This window comes from Anomaloglossus baeobatrachus, assembly GCF_048569485.1.
Source record: "Anomaloglossus baeobatrachus isolate aAnoBae1 chromosome 7 unlocalized genomic scaffold, aAnoBae1.hap1 SUPER_7_unloc_1, whole genome shotgun sequence".
Classification (NCBI taxonomy): Eukaryota; Metazoa; Chordata; class Amphibia; order Anura; family Aromobatidae; genus Anomaloglossus; species Anomaloglossus baeobatrachus.
Window position 1 is genome coordinate 520,221 of NW_027441815.1, and position 4,739 is coordinate 524,959.

Genomic DNA, 4,739 nt, shown 5'->3' on the forward strand with positions numbered 1-4,739 from the left:
ATGGTTGTGGTACAAGTCAAAGATCTAATGGCCCATACTGCAGCGAAGGTCTTCCAAGCACACTTATGCAGACCTCATGGCTACTCAGAGAGAGTCCTCACAGATCAAGGCACTGCCTTTGAAGCGGAAATCTTCAAGGACTTCTGCAGCTTTTACCGATGCAGGAAGATGCGTACTACACCCTACCATGCTCAAACCAATGGTTATCAACCTGCTCAGGACTTTACCCCATATTCCAGATGTGGCCTTACAAGTGATTTATAGAGGGGTAACAATACGTTGGGATCATCGGATCTAATCTCCCTTTTTATACACCCTAAAATCTTGTTTGCGTTAGAATAAACAATAACATCATAAAGGTATAGCAGTACCGTTTCAAAGTTTCGGTGTCCCAAGCAGCATTCCATCAGCCTCTGGAAGGTTCCTGGCAAATTGCACAGCTCGAAGGGCATGCTTTTGAACTCGCAGAGACCCATCGGGGTGGCAAAGGCGGTCTTCTTCCGGTCTGCCTCAGCAACGGACACTTGCCAATAGTGACTAGTGAGATCAAGGGTAGAAAAATAATTTGCAGTTGTCAATGCAGCTAGCTATTCCTCAATACAGGGGAGTGGTGCTGTCCTTCTTCTTTAACAGGACCAACGGAGCTGCCCAGAGGCTACAACTGTCACGGATAACCCCAGCCTCCTTCATGTTGCTCAACATGTCCTTGGTACACTGGTAATGTGCAGGTAGATTTGGCTTATATCTCTCTTTGATGGGTGGGTGTGCACTTGTGGGGATGTAGTGTTTGACCCCTTTTATTTTTCAAAAGTCTAGCGGATGTTTGCTGAAGACTTGCTCGTATTCTTGCACTAGCCTGTAGACCCCCTTCTTGTGATGTGAAGGTGTGGAGTCAGTGCCTACGTGTAATTCCTTACACCACTCCTCTGGCTGACTTGGTGAGCTGTCACTGAATGGGTGGGCTGAAGCAATGGTGGATGCTGCTGTTTGGATAGCATGTGTATCTACTGAGAACAGCTTATCAATGGTGGCAAATCGGAGCAGCTTAATCTTTTGCTCTCCGCAGTTCAACACTCTCATGGGCACTCTTCCCTTCCATATTAATGAATAAAACTATGATGTAAATAGCATATAGATACCCCACAAATGCAGATAAAAGTAGGTTATGGGAAAAGGGGGAAGAGAGAAACAGGAAAATAGTGGAATAAAGTATAACTTCCAGGTGGGAGAGGAAATGGCAGCACAGCCAGTGGAGGTGAAGCAAGGGGAGCCTGCAACTAAAGAGTTGAGAGCGTTATCACATGGTGACTGAGCCTGATTGTAACGGGAGCATAGAGGTGCCGATCCTGTCTTACCTGCGTTGGTGTAGAAGTGGGTGTCCTGTGGTGGAGTCAGCTATGTGCAGTGGTGGCCGTGGGTTCTTTTATGTGCGACCGTAGTAATAGCTGTGCCCACTTCCTGTATGGGAGTGGAATGCAGTGAGGCTAATGGAACGCACGCCTGCGCATTTGTGTTTAACGTCGCGCATGTGCAGAACGGAGAAAAGGCTGCGCTCACTTCCTAATGAAAGGGAGTGAGACGCAGCTGGGAAGGGAAGGGAAAAGATTAGGGTTTGGGGATGATGAAAGGGCTTTCTACGGGCAAGGATGGCAAAGGGTGGCAGTGACGGAAAGTCAGGCAGATGGTCCTGTCCTGTCCTGTCCGTCCGTCTTTTTGTATCATGAATTGGAAAGACTGCAAGGGGGAGGGGAGGTGCTTGTGCCCAAAAGGAGGAGTTATTCAGATTCATTGCAGTGGGCGGCGGCTGCAAAAAGTACCATTCTCCTTGTTTTTGCTCTGCAAAACAGCCTTTTCAAGGGTTTGGCTTGGGTGACAAAATGTCTTCTGTAGGCGTGGGTTTGTCTCCCTCTCCCTAAGATGTGTCCGGTATAGGCCAGGGTGCCACTCAAGGCCGTAACCAATTCGGGTTATAGCTTCTCGGCCTTTTGGCTAAGATCAAGTGTAGTTTCGGAGGACGCTACCTTGGTCGGTACTGGAAGGTGCCTGGGATTGCACGTCTGCCGGCCTTGAGGGAGTGTGTGCGCCTTCTGGTGACACATAGCCCTCTTGTGCCTGGACGGTTCCCAGGCAACGGGAGGCGATCACCTTTGTTATTTTGAAGTCCTACTGATAAACAGAAAAAAAAAAAATTAAATCTGTTCTTATCAGTTTAATATCTGATACGTCCCCTCTCTAGGGACCATATATTAAATGGATTTTTAGAACAAGGAGATGGAAAAAATCTTGCTCTGTCCACTCCACGCATTGACCTGGTATTGCAGTACCTCCAGGACCGGTGCACCCCTTCTTAACCGAGTTTCCAAAAGCAGAACTCAATTCACCTGATTCAAATGAGCCTCATTAGTGAATTGAAAGAAAGCAAAAACTTTATATGCACCTCAATTTGGCCAATTCACTTTTCACACTTTCACCCTTTTTTTTTATCTTTCACACCTTTTACTTGCTTTATTGATGCAAAAGCTGTGCCAAATAGCAAACTCATCTCCACTCAACTTGACCAACTCTGCTATGTCCCGTGCAGTATCTTATTCTCAGTCTTATCTAGATCATTTGCAATTGAATAGAATAGATCCCTTTTGGACACATTGGATTCAGCTGCTGCAGTGACTGCAGGTGTTAGAAGATGCAGACTTGGCATCAGGTGCTGTCTATCAGATTCCACTCCAATTAAAGCTTCCATTGTTTTTCGGTGTTTTCTTTGAGCAATGATGATGTCTTTAGTGATCTGTTGGCTCCCTCTCCTGGAGGAAGAGTTTGCTTGCTCTTGGACTTTCAAAAAGAGAGGTCATGATAGACATTTAGCTTCTGAGCCCAATTGGGGACAGTCATGGGTGATGAATGTTTTGCAACCTGCTGCGAAGCCTGATACCGCAATATAAGGAACGTCAAATACTAAGAATGGGCGGCCTATGAAAGAATTAGTACTTTCATTAAGCATACTTAAACGGCTAATTGGGAATAGACAAACTGTAAAAAGCCCTCTGAGAAAGCCCCTCTCTATCCTTTGTCAGTAAGCTTTTCTGTAGTCTGCCTGTTGATGTATTTTCCGTTTGAACAGTGCACAACATGAAGTGACGGAACACTGGCTTGTCACAATGTCCCCCGCTGACATCACAATAGCGCTGCTGCCTAGAAAGCCAGCTGCGCAGCAGAAGTTGCTCTTTGGGTGGGATGGTGGGCTAATGTATCTATTCCTGCTTGGTGAGAGTTTGACATGATCTAGAGCAACGAGTTCCAGCGGCTAGCGGTTGATTATTGGCTGTAATGGGGCTTTCTGGCTGGTGCTAGCCTTTCTTCTTAGCACACAGGAACCACAATCCCTACACCATGCTTCGATGGATTCTCTCATCCCAGCCCAGTAAAACTACATATTTCACACAGTTATAGGCAGCCCATAGGCATTCACCTGGATTAAAACCCATAACAGCTCATAGACCAAACAATCAATCTACCACTGGACCAAAGACAGGAAGCTAAATCCACTGCCTGCGGTAACTAACTTAATCCTATAGGCTACTCACACAACAAACCCAAGAGAAAGGAAAAAAACATGGCTTCGATTATCCATCCAATGAAAACGCATAACCATTGTGAGCCATTGGACAATGCAATTGCACACATGGTGACATGGTGCACGGCCCAATGAATCAAGTCTGTACTTCATATTCACGGTTTAAGCCCTTGGGTTTTAATGTGTCCAGAGTACATATCCAGAAAGATTCCCTTTTTTTGTGCTAAGCACAAGTCAACAATACATTGTAAGCAGATTCTATTACCAGTCCCACACCATTTTGTGACGCATAATCACACAGTGGCCCAATTAAGATTCCAAGTCATCGAACATGTCCCAGCCATACGCAGAGGAGGCAATAGAATTAGGAAGCTCAAAGAAAGGGAATCTTTCTGGATATATACTCTGGGCACGTTGGAACCCAAGGGCTTAAACCATGAATATGAAGAACCGACTTGATTCATTGGGCCGTGCACATTTTTTCTAACGCCCGGTTCTTTTTCGTGTTCACACTATATATGGTTCCACTATGTATGGAGTTCCATTCTTCCTTGTTTTTTATTTGTCATGTTTGTCATGTCTGATCAACTGGTTACATTATGTCTGATTACCTTGTCTAACAGTTTTTTCTCCCCTTTCTTTACCTTCCATGTTCCCATAGTCACGTGAAATATCCCTGTTGCACTTGATTACGGCTCACTATTCACTATAGGATGTCTTATATCTAACATCACACTCTCACCCATCAGCACTCTATAGGTTTGTATAAGGTATGCGCTTACACATCCGGTCCTCCATAGGTATTTCCACTTATGTAACACTATCCCTATGATCACTCATAACTCATACCCTTGTAGTCAATTACAGCCTCCTCTCTCCCCCCCTCCCCTTCTCCCTTTCCATCTATAATTTTGCCATATATACTAGCAAACACTCAGTGTACCTAGTGGCATCCTATTCGTGGCTATTGGACCTTGCTATAGTCCCACTAGTGCCAAGACATTTGCAGAGCGCATCTGCCTGCGTTGCACACTCCAACTAATTATAAGTAAGCCATTATACTAGCAAACACTCAGTGTACCTAGTGGCATCCTATTCGTGGCTATTGGACCTTGCTATAGTCCCACTAGTGCAAAGACATTTGCAGAGCACGTCTGCCTGCATTGCA

At 45.4% G+C, this 4,739-nt stretch overlaps 1 pseudogene; it reads left to right on the plus strand.

Moving 5' to 3' along the window:
• Window positions 1-2,140: 2,140 nt before the first annotated feature.
• Window positions 2,141-2,346, plus strand: LOC142259373 (U2 spliceosomal RNA; annotated as a pseudogene).
• The last annotated feature ends 2,393 nt before the right edge of the window (window positions 2,347-4,739 follow it).